The following is a 16,432-nucleotide window of genomic DNA, read 5'->3' on the forward strand; positions in this document are numbered from 1 at the left end:
GGCAGGTATAGTTTATCCCATTGCTGATAGTCAGTGGGTAAGTCATGTCCATTGTGTTCCTAAGAAGGGAGGTATTACCGTCGTTCCTAATGATAAAGATGAATCGATTCCGCAAAGAATTATTACAGGTTATAGAATGGTAATTGATTTCCGCAAATTAAATAAAGCTACTAAAAAAGATCATTACCCCTTACCTTTCATCGATCAAATGCTAGAAAGATTATCCAAACATACACATTTTTGCTTTCTAGATGGTTATTCTGGTTTCTCTCAAATACATGTGTTAGCCGATGATCAATCAAAGACCACTTTTACTTTCCCTTTCGGTACTTTTGCTTATAGACGTATGCCTCTTCGTTTATGTAACACACCTGCTACCTTTCAAAGATGCATGATGGCTATATTCTCTGACTTTTTTGAAAAGATTTGTGAGGTTTTCATGGATGATTTCTCCGTTTATGGATCCTCTTTTGATGATTGCTTGAGCATCCTTGATCGAGTTTTGCAGAGATGTGAAGAAACTAATCTTGTCTTGAACTGGGAAAAGTGCCACTTTATGGTTAATGAAGGTATTGCCTTGGGGCATAAAGTTTCTGAAAAGAGGTATTGAAGTTGATAAAGCCAAGGTTGATGCTATTGAGAAGATGCCATGTCCCAAGGACATCAAAGGTATAAGAAGTTTCCTTGGTCATGCCGGTTTTTATAGGAGGTTCATTAAGGACTTCTCAAAAATTTCTCGGCCTCTGAATAATTTGTTACAAAAAGATATACCATTTGTCTTTGATGATGATTGTGTAGAAGCATTTGAAATACTTAAGAAAGCATTGATCTTTGCACCTATCGTTCAGCCACCTGATTGGAATTTACCTTTTGAAATTATGTGTGATGCTAGTGATTATGCTGTAGGTGTTGTTCTAGGGCAAAGAGTTGATAAGAAATTAAATGTTATTCTATATGCTAGTAAGACTCTAGACAATGCTCAGAGAAATTATGCTACTACTGAAAAAGAATTCTTAGCAGTTGTATTTGCTTGTGATAAGTTCAGACCTTATATTGTTGATTCTAAAGTAACTATTCACACTGATCATGCTGCTATTAAATATCTTATAGAAAAGAAAGATGCTAAACCTAGACTTATTAGATGGGTTCTCTTGCTACAAGAATTTGATTTGCATATTATTGATAGAAAGGGAGCTGAGAACCCCGTTGCAGACAACTTGTCTAGGTTAGAAAATGTTCTTGATGACCCACTACCTATCGATGATAGTTTTCCTGATGAGCAATTAAATGTCATAAATGCTTCTCATACTACTCCATGGTATGCTGATTATGCTAATTATATTGTTGCTAAATTTATACCACCTAGTTTCACATACCAGCAAAAGAAAAAGTTTTTCTATGATTTGACATATTACTTTTGGGATGACCCACATCTTTATAAAAAAGGAGTAGATGGTGTTATTAGACGTTGTGTACCTGAGCATGAACAGGAACAGGTCCTACGCAAGTGTCACTCCGAGGCTTATGGAGGACACCACGCTGGAGATAGAACTGCACATAAGGTATTGCAATCCGGTTTTTATTGGCCTACTCTCTTCAAGGATGCCCGTAAGTTTGTCTTGTCTTGTGATGAATGTCAAAGAATTGGTAATATTAGTAGACGTCAAGAAATGCCTATGAATTATTCACTTGTTATTGAACCATTTGATGTTTGGGGTTTTGATTATATGGGACCTTTTCCTGCCTCTAATGGATATAAACATATTTTAGTTGTTGTTGATTACGTTACTAAGTGGGTAGAAGCTATTCCAACTAGTAGTGCTGATCATAACACTTCTATTAAGATTCTTAAAGAAGTTATTTTCCCAAGGTTTGGAATCCCTAGATATTTAATGACTGATGGTGTTTCACATTTTATTCATGGTGCTTTTCGTAAAATGCTTGCTAAGTATGATGTTAATCATAGAATTGCATCTCCTTATCACCCGCAGTCTAGTGGTCAAGTAGAATTGAGTAATAGAGAGCTCAAATTAATTTTGCAAAAGACTGTTAATAGATCTAGAAAGAATTGGTCCAAGAAACTTGATGATGCATTATGGGCCTATAGAACTGCATATAAAAATCCCATGGGTATGTCTCCGTATAAAATGGTTTATGGAAAAGCATGTCACTTACCTCTCGAACTAGAACATAAGGCTTATTGGGCTATTAAAGAGCTCAATTATGATTTCAAACTTGCCGGTGAGAAGAGGTTATTTGACATTAGCTCACTTGATGAATGGAGAACCCAAGCCTACGAGAATGCCAAGTTGTTTAAAGAAAAAGTTAAAAGATGGCATGACAAAAGAATACAAAAGCGTGAGTTTAATGTAGGTGATTATGTATTGCTATACAACTCTCATTTAAGATTTTTTGCAGGAAAACTTCTCTCTAAATGGGAAGGCCCTTACGTTATCGAGGAGGTCTATCATTCCGGTGCCATAAAAATCAACAACTTCGAAGGCACAAACCCGAAGGTGGTGAACGGTCAAAGAATTAAACATTATATCTCAGGTAATCCTATAAATGTGGAAACCAATGTTATTGAAACCGTAACCCCGGAGGAATACATAAGGGACACTTTCCGGAACGTTTCAGACTCCGAAAAGGAATAGGTATGTGGTACGGTAAGTAAACCGACTGCAAAACAGTTCTAAAGGCAATTTTTCTCCGTTTTGGAATATTTAGAAAAATAGAAAAATAAGAAGCAGTCTGGGAAGGACACGGGGGATCCACGAGGGTGGAGGGCGCCCCCCTACCTTGTGGGCACCTCGTGTGCTCTCCGGACTCCGTTTTCTTGCACGATACGTATTTTGGTCGGTAAAAATTCATTATATAATCTCCCGAAGGTTTTGACTCCTGTATCACGCAAATATCCTCTGTTCTTGTTTCGAGCTGTTTTTCTGACAGATCTAGATCATCATGACGTATCCAAGTGCCCCCAAGGACATGTTCTTCGAGAACGTCATCAATCCCTACCTCGCGGAGGTGCTGCAACACCCTCAAACCATTGAGATGCATGAGGGGGTGCTGCACATCCGCGATGTTGAGGGGCCACTGAGGACCGGAAGCATGGAGACAAGGCTTGAAGCAATGGAGCAACAAGTTTTCAAGTGCCAGGAGATGGTGGAGCGTGGACTTGACTCCAATCACATAATGATCACGGAGTTCACCAACAACCACAAGCTGGATGCCAAGGACATTGGGGAGGCCATCTTCAAGCTCCACGAGAAAATCGTGCACCTCCAAGCCCAAATCTATGACCTGCAAAACCAAAACTGTGAGTATGAATATAGATTCAAGAGGATGAGTTTGGCTGCAGAATTAAGGATCCCGGAGACTCGATCATCCTTTTATGATGGTGAGCCTATGCCTTGGAAGATGGACGACAAGCCTACATCATCAACAAGCCCTTCACCAGCAAAGGAGACATAATCATATGGGTATGGGCACTCCCCTTGGCAACTGCCAAGCTTGGCGGAGGTGCCCCGGTATCGTATCACAACCACATCTCCTATCTTTACCTTTTTCTTAGTTCGATCCTATTTAGTAGTATCTTGATCTAGTAGAATAAAAGTTTTGGTATGATCTAGTTTTGTGTTTTGCTTTATGATCTCTCTATGTAATCGAGTCCGTGAGCTATATAATAAAGATTAGTGTTGAGTCAAGGGCTTGATTATCTTGCTATGATCTTGAGTGAATAAAAGAAAAGAGAAAATAATAAAAAAGAAACAATGAGATCATATTGATCTTATGGAGAGTAATGACTTCACATAGAAAGAGTATGATGATTAAAAATTGTTGAGAGTTGACAAACATAGCTTTGGTCATCGTTGCAATTAATACGAAGTAATAAAGAAATTAGAGGTTTCACATATAAATATACTATCTTGGACATCTTTTATGATTGTGAGCACTCATTAAAATATGACATGCTAAAGAGTTGATGTTGGACAAGGAAGACAATGTAATGGGTTATGTTTTCTTATATCTGAGATAAAGTATATTGTCATGGATCATCCAACATGTTGAGCTTGCCTTTCCCATCATGCTAGCCTAATTCTTTGCACCAAGTAGAGATACTACTTGTGCTTCCAAAAACCCTTAAACCAGGTTTGCCATGCGAGTCCACCATACCTACCTATGGATTGAGTAAGATCCTTCAAGTAAGTTGTCATCAGTGCAAGCAATAAAAATTGCTCTCTAAATATGTATGATTGATTGGTGTGGAGGAAATAAGCTTTATACGATCTTGTGATGTGGAAGAAATAAAAGCGATGGACTGCATAATAAAGGTTCATATCACAAGTCGCAATATAAAGTGACGTTCTTTCGCATTAAGATTTTGTCCATCCAACCCTAAAAGCGCATGGCAACCTCTGCTTCCCTCTGCGAAGGGCCTATCTTTTATTATTATCTTCTACCTTATGCAAGAGTCATGGTGGTCTTCACCTTTCCTTTTTATATTTTATCCTTTGGCAAGCACAATGTATTGGAAAGATCCTGATAGATATATCTAACTGGATGTAAGTTAGCATGAACTATTATTATTGACATTACCCTTGAGGTAAAAGGTTGGGAGGCGAAACTATAAGCCCCTATCTTTCTCTGTGTCCGGTTAAAACTCCGTAACCACAAGTATTGCATGAGTGTTAGAAATTATGAAAGACTAAATGATAGTTGAGTATGTGGACTTGCTAGAAAGCTCTAACATATACTCTTTCTGATGTTATGATAAATTGCAATTGCTTCAATGACTGAGATTATAGTTTGTTAGTTCTCAATAAAGTTTCTGATTCATACTTTGCATTATGAATAGATTATTACTTGAGCATAAGAAATCATATGACAATATCTATATATGTTGTTGTTATGAGAATAATAATGATGCCCTCATGTCCGTATTTTATTTTATCGACACCTCTACCTCTAAACATGTGGACATATTTATCGTTATCGGCTTTCGCTTGAGGACAAGCGAGGTCTAACCTTCGGGGAGTTGATACGTCCATTTTGCATCATGCTTTTATATCGTTATTTATTGCATTATGGGCTGTTATTACACATTATGTCACAATACTTATGCCTATTCTCTCTTATTTTACAAGGTTTACATAAGGAGGGAGAATGCCGGCAGCTGGAACTCTGGGCTGGAAAAGGAGCAAATATTAGAGACCTATTCTGCACAACTCCAAAAGTCCTGAAACTCCACGAAAGTTATTTTTGGAAATAATAAAAAATATTGGAAGAAGAATCCACGTCAGGGGGGCCCCCACCTGTCCACGAGGGTGGGGGCGCGCCCTACCCCCCTGGGCGCGCCCCCTGCCTCATGGGCCCCCTATTGGCCCTCCGGTGCCCATCTTCTCCTATATGAAGTCTTTCGTCCGAAGAAAAATCACAAGCAAGCTTTCGGGATGAGACTCCGCCGCCACGAGGCAGAACCTTGGCGGAACCAATCTAGGGCTCCGGCAGAGCTATTCTGCCGGGGACACTTCCCTCCGAGAGGGGGAAATCATCGCCATCATCATCACCAACGCTCCTCTCATCGGGAGAGGGCAATCTCCATCAACATCTTCACCAGCACCATCTCCTCTCAAACCCTAGTTCATCTCTTGTATCCAATTCTTGTCTCTAAGTCTGGGATTGGTACGTGTAGGTTGCTAGTAGTGTTGATTACTCCTTGTAGTTGATGCTAGTTGGTTTATTTGGTGGAAGATCATATGTTCAGATCCTATATGCATATTAATACTCCTCTGATTATGAACATGAATATGCTTTGTGAGTAGTTACGTTTGTTCCTGAGGACATGGGAGAAGTCTTGCTATTAGTAGTCATGTGAATTTGGTATTCGTTTGATATTTTGATGAGATGTATGTTGTCTATCCTCTAGTGGTGTTATGTGAACGTCGACTACGTGACACTTCACCATTATTTGGGCCTAGAGGAAGGCATTGGGAAGTAATAAGTAGATGATGGGTTGCTAGAGTGACAGAAGCTTAAACCCTAGTTTATGCGTTGCTTCGTAAGGGGCTGATTTGGATCCATATGTTTCATGCTATGGTTAGGTTTACCTTAATACTTTTTTTGTAGTTGCGGATGCTTGCAATAGAGGTTAATCATAAGTGGGATGCTTGTTCAAGTAAGGGCAGCACCCAAGCACCGGTCCACCCACATATCAAATTATCAAAGTACCGAACGCGAATCATATGAACGTGATGAAAACTAGCTTGACGATAATTCCCATGTGTCCTCGGGAGCACTTTTCTCTATATAAGAGTTTGTCCAGGCTTGTCCTTTGCTACAAAAAGGATTGGGCCACCTTGCTGCACTTTATTTACTTTTGTTACTTGTTGCTCATTACAAATTATCCTATCACAAAACTATCTGTTACCTATAATTTCAGTGCTTGCAGAGAATACCTTGCTGAAAACCGCTTATCATTTCCTTCTGCTCCTCATTGGGTTCGACACTCTTACTTATCGAAAGGACTACGATAGATCCCCTATACTTGTGGGTCATCAGTATGTTGCATGACCTCTTCCAGTGGTAGGCTAGCAGATGTAGGGGATGTAGGTTGGTACTATCTACCCGGGGTTAGAGTTAATGCTTCTGAAAGACTGTGTCTCGGTCATCCGTTTCTCAAACACCATGCAGTGCGAGAAATCCAACGGAGGAGATCGAGTCTTGTGGGGAAAAGTGCGCAAACCTCTGCAGAGTGTATAAACTAATCATGGTTAGCCGTGTCCCCGGTTATGGACATCTTGAGTATCTGGTACTTGAATTATTGATTTGATCTCATCACTCTAAATGAACTTGTTGGGTTGTTGATGATTACTTTAATTGGGATTGAGTTGGAGGAACCTTCTCAATGATGTTTCAACCACCATGATAGTTAAATAAAATTTATGCCTTTGTTGTAGGAAAAAATTGGCTTTTCGCAAAACTATATAACCATAGAGCCTCCACCAGCCAAATATGCATGTAGTGATAGCATTTATCTCTTCATTGCTCTACTGTGTTATATTGCTAGCATATTCCATGTGCTGGCCCATTTTCGGGCTGCAACGTATCATCTTGCAGACTTTTCAGACGAGGAGTAAGGTGCGCTAGGTCGTTTGTCATGCACTCAGCTATGCCGTCGGAGTTGATGGACTCACTTTATCTTCCAAGCCTTCCGCTGTTATTTCTTTTAGATGGCCTTAAGCCATATTTACTGTAATAAGTTCTCTTTGGATACATTCGATGTAATAAGTGTGTGATTGCTACTCTGTTATAAATCCTTCGAGTACTGTGTGTGTCAGCATTACCGATCCAGGGATGAAACGGAAGCACGGAGACTTGACCTTCTGAGGTCGGGTCGCTACAGAGTGGCTTGACTTGGCACATGTTCACGCATGTAGTTGAAACAAAATCAACATAGCCTGCATGATATTTATGCTCATGGTGATTTATATCCTACTCATGCTTGCATTCAATGTTGGTTAATCTTAATGCATGTTTATGACTGTTGTCACTCTCTAGTTGGTCGCTTCCCAGTCTTTTTCTAGCCTTCACTTGTACTAAGCGGGAATACTGCTTGTGCATCCACTTCCATAACCCCAAAGTTGTTCCACATGAATCCACCATACCTACCTATATGCGTTATTTACCTGCCGTTCCGAGTAAATTTGCATGTGCCAAACTCTAAACCTTGAAATGATAATCTGTTTTGTATGCTCGAATCGCTCATGTACCAACTAGGGTTGTCAATATCTTTCATGCTAGGTGGGTTATTCTCACGATGAGTGGACTCCGCTCATCATTCACGAGAAAACGGCTGGTAACCGGGATGCCCAGTCCCATGCTCAAATCAAATCAAAATAATTGCAAACAAAACTCCCCCAGGACTGTTGTTAGTTGGACGGTACCCGTTGTTTCGGACCAGCCGTGGAGTGTGCTTGTTGGTGGTGGGGGAGTATAAACTTTACCATTTTGTTTGGGAACCGCCTATAATGTATGTAGCATGGAAGATACCGAGATCTCTTAGTTGTTATGTTGATAATTAAAGCATACTGCTCAAATCTCTATTTCAAAACTCGAGCTCTGGCACCGCTGCAAATCCCTGCTTCCCTCTGCGAAGGGCCTATCTATTTACTTTTATTGCTGAGTCATCATCCTCTTATAAAAAGCACCAGTTAGAGAGCATCACTGTCATTTGTATGCATTGTTATTAATTTATATTGAGTATGACTGTGACTGGATCTCTTTTACCATGAATTACAATGTCTAGTCAGTCCTTGATCTTCAAGGGTGCTCTGCATTTATGTTTTGCGGTCTCAGAAATGGCTAGCGAGATACCATCTTGTTATATCATATCATGATTGTTTTGAGAAAGTGTTGTCATCCGAGATTTTTTATTATTGCTCGCTATTTGATTATGCCATTGATATGAGTAAATGTGAGACCTAAACGTTATTGTGAATATGGTTAGTTCATAATCTTTGCTGAAAACTTGAATGCTGGCTCTACATTTTTGCAACAAAAAGATCAAACAGAGTTTGTAAAAGTTTTTCTTTATCACTTTCAGTTTGTCAACTGAATTGCTTGAGGACAAGCAATGGGTTAAGCTTGGGGGAGTTGATATGTCTCCATCGTATCTACTTTTCCAAACTCTTTTGCCCTTGTTTTGGACTCTAACTTGCATGATTTGAATAGAACTAACCCGGATTGAGGTTGCTTTCAGCAGAATTGCCATGGTGTTATTTTTGTGCAGAAATAAAAGTTCTCGGAATGACCTGAAAAATTAACGGAGATCATTTTTGGAATTAAGAAAAAATATTGGCAGAAGAATCAAGTGAAGGGGCCCACACCCTGGCCACAAGGGTGGGGGCACCCACCCCCTGGGGCACGCCACCCGACCTTGTGGGCCCCCTAGATCTCCACCGACCTCAACTCCAACTCCATATATTCACTTTCGGGGAGAGAAAAATCAGAGAGAAGGATTCATTGCGTTTTATGATACGAAGCCGCCGCCAAGCCCTATTCTTCCTCGGGAGGGCAGATCTGGAGTCCGTTTTGGGCTCCGTAGAGGGGAATCCGTCGCCATCAACCATCCTCCATCACCAATTTCATGATGCTCACCGTCGTGCATGAGTAATCTCATCGTATGATTGCTGGACCATGATGGGTTGGATGAGATTTAACATGTAATCGAGTTAGATTTGTTAGGGTTTGATCCCTAGTATGCACTATGTTCTAAGATTGATGTTGCTATGACTTTGCCATGCTTAATGCTTATCACTAGGGCCCGAGTGCCATGATTTCAGATCTGAACCCTTTATGTTTTCATGAATATATTTGTGTTCTTGATCCTATCTTGCAAGTTATAGTCACCTACTACATGTTATGATCCGGCAACCCCGGAGCGACAATAGTCAGGACCACTCCCGGTGATGACCGTAGTTTGAGGATTTCATGTATTCACTAAGTGCTAATGCTTTGGTCCGGTACTCTATTAAAAGGAGGCCTTAATATGCCTTAGTTTCCAGTAGGACCCCGCTGCCACGGGAGGGTAGGACAAAAGATGCCATGCAAGTTCTTTTCCATAAGCACGTATGACTATATTTGGAATACATGCCTACATCATATTGATGAATTGGAGCTAGTTCTATGTCACCCTATGTTATAACTGTTGCATGATTAATGCCATCCAACATAATTATCCATCATTGATCCATTGCCTACGAGCTTTTCACATATTGACCTTTGCTTCATTCCTTTCCCGTTGCTACTGTTACAATTGCTATGAAACTACTACTGGTACTTATGCCATTGTCACCATTACTTCAATACTACTTTGCTATTAAATACTTTGCTGCAGATATGAAGTCTTTCAGGTGTGGTTGAATTGACAACTCAGCTGCTAATACTTGAGAATATTCTTTGGCTCCCCTTGTGTCGAATCAATAAATTTGGGTTGAATACTCTACCCTCGAAAACTGTTGTGATCCCCTATACTTGTGGCTTATCAGTCCCTGATCTTCATCGTACATGTTTGCATGTATGATTAGTGTACGATTGTATCGGGGGTGTCACAAGTTGGTATCAGAGCCGACTTCCTGTAGGAATCCCCTTTCCAACACCTTGGCCGAAGTTGAGTCTAGTCGTTAAAAAACTTTTACTAACATGGTTGTGCGGCTTACGGGCCCACGTCGCCATTGGGTGGTATTAGGATCTTTTACTCCTCGTCTGTACTCCGGGACTCTGATCTCTCTTCTATTCGGGTTAAATGATTTTGCTAACTCTAACTTTAGGTTCTCGTAAATACTTCCTCCCGGAGAGCCCCTTCAGTCCAGATGATCGCCGACTGCACCAAAAGATTTTGAAGATACTCTTTGATATTCTCTCTAGACTTTGTGTCGTTGCTTTTGCAATTCCCTACCACCAAAATATCCCTATGGATAAATACATACACATGTCGTTCTTACTTTTATTCCCAGTTGATCTTGTTATTACGAGATACCCCGAAATTCTATCAATTGCTCCGAGAAAACTTTGTGCCTACTACCTTGCAGTTCTAATCCACCTGAATACCCCTACGGATAAATTCTTGCACCTATCGAGTATCCGCTCATCCCCGGTTGATTCATGTATTTCACAAAGTCTTCGAAATACCATTCGTTGTTCTGAAAATCCTCAACAGCCTAATGCTCTTGAATTTCGTGCTTGCTAGCATTACGATTAATCACATAAGTCTCGTAATCTTATTGGCATCCTTTGTCATTATCATTTTTAGTCCATTGATTCAATATGTTGCGAATGCTCGCAATCCTCAATCAGATCCTAGAATTCATCCTTCCGGCTCAGTCATCATTTTAAACATGAGCTGGATCTCGACCAATCAGATTGTCATCGATTGTACCCCTAAGATTACTCAACTTATCCATCCTTAATCAGAGTGTTTGCTTCTGATCCTTTGATTTGGAAATCATAATTCCTTTACATTTGAGATTTAAATTAGTCAGCTGTTTCTATAATATGACCCCTTGCTTTCTTTCTTCTTCTGGTTGAGTACCGTTACTCACATTAGATCCTTTGCGGTCCGCTAGATCCTTTGGTGGATTATAAGCCGGCCATTCTTGCATATTCTCAAAACCTAGAGTTCTTTCCTTGATACATAATGCCATTGGTAAAACCTATTCTCTAATTTGGCCAACCATGCTTTGCTTTCGAGCTGGTGATATTTACTCTTGAAGCTTGAGGTATATGTTTCTGAGATGCCCCAATGGGTTGAACCTATACCTTCCCTAAAAATCGTATGAAACCGAAGGTTTTCACAAGTCATACCCTTCTGGTGTTTTACCAGATAATTTTCTACCATACAACTTCTTCGGGGACGAGAAGTGAATGAAAGGTCATGCATTGGAGAAGTGGGAGTCAACCTTGAACTTTGTGTTCATGCCCATGGACACGATGTAGATCTTATCATGGAAGCTTCTTGCAATAATAACTATTTCCTTGAAAATATCATTTGGTACCTATGAATTGATCCTTTGCCACCATGGTTCCGACCATATTTTCTCCTTGATTCCATTTCTCAGACAAGTTAAAGTACTTGTCTTCTGCAAATCAATACATCTGCCCAACCTTTATTCTGCCCTACTTTCGAGTATCACCCTCTGGAATTTTGATAATATCACACAATCATGTTGCTTAATTATGAGCCTTCATCAAGTACTAATTCCCACCAATTCCAATTTTCCTGGGTTCTGAGTGGTTAGTCACTCGAGGACATCGACAACTGAATCGAGTCCGCACCGTGATTAAACAACTCTTAGTAATCTTATTTACTTACAAGTTTGTACCCGATCATGTCATTCCTAGCCTGATTGGCTATATCATTATCATGCTGATTTTAACTGTGCTACCTCGTCCTTATTCCCGGAGCACAACCTTCGACGATGAGCTAAGCTTACGTCGATTCCCTCATCTTATTGTTCCACCTCGAACAATAAGCTTGATTCCGAGTTGGTGTATGATGTCTACTACAGAACTTGTTCTTGTAGACTCATGTTGGGCCTCCAAGCGTAGAGTTTTGTAGGACAGTAGCAGATTCCCCTCAAGTGGATGACCTAAGGTTTATCAATCCGTGGGAGGTGTAGGACGAAGAAGATCTCTCTCAAACAACCCTGCAACCAAATAATAAAAAGTCTCTTGTGTCCCCAACACACCAAATACAATGGTAATTTGTATAGGTGCACTAGTTCGGTGAAGAGATGGTGATACAAGTGTAATATGGATAGCAGATATTGGTTTTTGTAATAACAAACAATAAAAAAACAGCAAGGTAGCAATTGATAAAATGGAGCACAAATGGTATTGCAATGCTTGAAAATGAGGCCTAGGGTATGTACTTTCGCTAGTGCAATTTCTCAACAATGCTAATATAATTGGATCATATAACCATCCCTCAAAGTGCGATGAAGAATCACTCCAAAGTTCCTATCTAGCAGAGAACATACGAAGAAATCGTTTGTAGGGTACGAAACCACCTCGAAGCTAATCTTTCGATCGATCTATCCAAGAGTTCGTACTAAAATAACACCAAATAATTTCAGACTCATAATACTCAATCCAACACAAATAACTTCAAAGAGTGCCCCAAGATTTCTACCGGAGAAACAAAAGACGAGAATGTGCATCAACCCCTACGCGTAGATTACCCCATATGAGGCTTACCAACAAGATAGAGAGGGGAAAACACCATATGATCTGACTATATTAACAAAGCCCGCGATACATCAAGATCGTGACATCTCAAGAACACGAGAGAGAGAGAGAGAGAGAGAGAGATTAAACACATAGCTACTGGTACAAACCCTCAGCCCTGAGGGTGGACTACTCCCTCCTCATCGTGGTGGCCGTCGGGATGATGAAGATGGCCACCGGTGATGATTCCCTCCTCCGGCGGAGTGCCGGAACGGGGTCTAGATTGGTTTTCGGTGGCTACAGAGCCCTGCGGCGGCGGAACTTCTGATCTAGGTTAACCTCGAGGGTTTTTGGAATATTTGGGATTTTTTAGGGCAAAGAGGGGGTGCGGGAGGCCACCGAGGTGGGCACAACCCACCTGGGCGCGCCTGGGCCCCCAGGCGCGCCCTGGTGGGTTGTGCCCCCTCGGGGCACCCCCCAGGTGCTTCTCTGGCCAAATGGTGCTCTTCTGGTCCAACATCATTCCAAAGGCTTTACTTGGCACTTTATTGAAACAAAAGCTATAAAACATGATCAATGCAGTAGCATAATCATGTGAACACACAAAAACTGTAGGTAAAAGTGTTGGGTTGTCTCCCAACAAGCGCTTTTCTTTAATGCCTTTTAGCTAGGCATGATGATTTCAATGATGCTCGCATAAAAGATAAGAATTGAAAGAAAATGGGAGCATCATGAATCATATGGCAGGAAAATTTAAGGCTAACCCACTTCCTATGCATAGGGATTTTGTGAGCAACCAACTTGTGGGAACAAGAATCAACTAGCATAGGAAGGCAAAACAAGCAAAACTTCAAGATTTTCAACACATAGAGAGGAAACTTGATATTATTGCAATACCTACAAGCATATGTTCCTCTCTCATAATAATTTTCAGTGGAATCATGAATGAATTCAACAATATAACTACCACATAAAGCATTATTTTCATGATCCACAAGCATAGAAAATTTATTACTCTCCACATAAGCAAAATTCTTCTCATCAATAGTAGTGGGAGCAACTCCACAAAATAACTATCATGAGAGTGAAAATTAAAATCATGATGACAAGTTTCATGGTTATCATTATTCTTTATAGCATACATATCATCACCATAATCATCATAGATAGCAACTTTGTTATCATAGTCAATTGAAGCCTCATCCAAAATGGTGGATACATCATTAAATAAAGTCATGACCTCTTCAAATCCACTTTCATAATTATAATCATCATAAATAGGAGGCATCCAATCATTATAAAAAATTTGCACATCAAATCTTGGGGGACTAAAAATATCATCTTCATCAAACATAGCATCCCCAAGCTTATGGCTTTGCATATCATTAGCATCATGTATATTCAAAGAATTCATACTAATAACATTGCAATCATGCTCATCATTAAAATATTTTGTGCCAAACATTTTATTGACTTCTTCTTCTAACAATTGAGCACAATTTTCCGAACCATCATTTTCAAGAAAGATATTATAAAGATGATCAATAATATGATGCAACCTCAATTCCATTTTTATGTAATTTTCTATTATGAACCAAACAAGTGATAAAACAAGAAACTAAAAGATTCAATTGCAAGATCTAAAGATATACCTTCATGCACTCACCTCCCCGACAACGACGCCAGAAAAGAGCTTGATGTCTACTACACAACTTGTTCTTGTAGACTCGTGTTGGGCCTCCAAGCGCAGAGTTTTGTAGGACAGTAGCAAATTTCCCTCAAGTGGATGACCTAAGGTTTATCAATCCATGGGAGGTGTAGGATGAAGATGGTCTCTCTCAAACAACCCTGCAACCAAATAATAAAAAGTCTCTTGTGTCCCCAACACACCAAATACAATGGTAATTTGTATAGGTGCACTAGTTCGACGAAGAGATGGTGATACAAGTGTAATATGGATAGTAGATATTGGCTTTTGTAATAAGAACAATGAAAAATTAGCAAGGTAGCAATTGATAAAACGGAGCACAAACAGTATTGCAATGCTTGAAAATGAGGCCTAGGGTCCGTACTTTCGCTAGTGCAATCTCTCAACAATACTAATATAATTGGATCATATAACCATCCCACAAAGTGCGATGAAGAATCACTCCAAAGTTCCTAGCTAGCGGAGAACATACGAAGAAATTGTTTGTAGGGTACGAAACCACCTCGAAGCTATTCTTTCCAATCGATCTATCCAAGAGTTCATACTAGTCAGATTCATAATACTCAATCCAACACAAAGAACTTCAAAGAGTGCCCCAAGATTTCTACTGGAGAAACAAAAAGACGAGAACGTGCATCAACCCTGATATCTACTACGCAACTTTATTCTTGTAGACTCGTGTTGGGCCTCCAAGCACATAGTTCTGTAGGACAGTAGCAACTTTCCCTCAAGTGGATGACCTAAAGTTTATCAATCCATGGGAGGTGTAGGATGAAGATGGTCTCTCTCAAACAACCTTGCAACCAAATACAAGAAATCTCTTGTGTCCCCAACACACCCAATACAATGGCAAATTGTATAGGTGCACTAGTTCGGCGAAGAGATGGTGATAAAAGTGTAATATTGATGGTAGAAATATATTTTTATAATCTGAATAAATAAAAACAGAAAGGTAGCAAATAGTAAACGAGCACAAAAATGGTGTTGCAATGCTTAAAAATGAGGCCTAGGGTCCGTACTTTCGCTAGTGCAATCTCTCAACAGTGCTAACATAGTTGGATCATATGATTATCCCTCAAAGTACAATAAAGAATCACTCCCGAGTTCCTATTAGCGGAGAACAAAAGATAGGAATTGTTTGTAGGGTACGAAGCCGCCTCAAAGCTATTCCTTCCGATCGATCTATTCAAGAGTTCGTACTAAAATAACACAAAGCTATTGTTTCCATTCGATCTATCCTAGAGTTCGTACTAGAATAACACCAAAACATATTCATATTCATAATACTCGATCCACACAAAGAACTATAAAGAGGCCCCAAAGTTTCTACCGGAGAAAAACATGCATCAACCCCTATGCATAGATTACCCCAATATCACTGCGGGAATCCGCGAGTTGAATGCCATAACATATATCAACTGAATCAATAAGATACCCCAATTGTCACCTCAAGTATTCATACCGCAAGACATATATCATGTGTTCTCATCTCTGAATATTCAATCCGACATGACAAAACTTCAAAGGGTAAAGATTCAATTCATCACAACAAGAGTATAGAGGGGAGAAACATCATATGATCCGACTATATTAACAAAGCCCATGATATAGATCACAAGAGAGAGTGAGATAAAACACATAGCTACTGGTACAAACCCTCAGCCCCGAGGGTGGCCTACTCCCTCCTCATCGTGGTGGCCGCCGGGATGATGAAGATGGCCACCGGAGATGATTCCCCCCTCCGGCAGGGTGCCGGAACGGGGTCTAGATTGGTTTTCATGGATACAGAGACCTTGTGGCGGCGGAACTTCTGATCTAGGGTAACACTGATGGGTTTCGGAATATTTGGGAATTTATAGTGCTAAGAGGGGGTGCGGGAGGCCACCGAGGTGGGCACAACCCACCTGGGCGCGCCAGGGGGGCCTGGCGCGCCCTGGTGGGTTGTGCCCCCCTCGGGGCACCCCCAGGTGCTGCTCTGGCCCAATGGATGTATTCTGG

The sequence above is a fragment of the Triticum aestivum genome, chromosome 2D (assembly GCF_018294505.1).
Source record: "Triticum aestivum cultivar Chinese Spring chromosome 2D, IWGSC CS RefSeq v2.1, whole genome shotgun sequence".
NCBI classification, from domain to species: Eukaryota; Viridiplantae; Streptophyta; class Magnoliopsida; order Poales; family Poaceae; genus Triticum; species Triticum aestivum.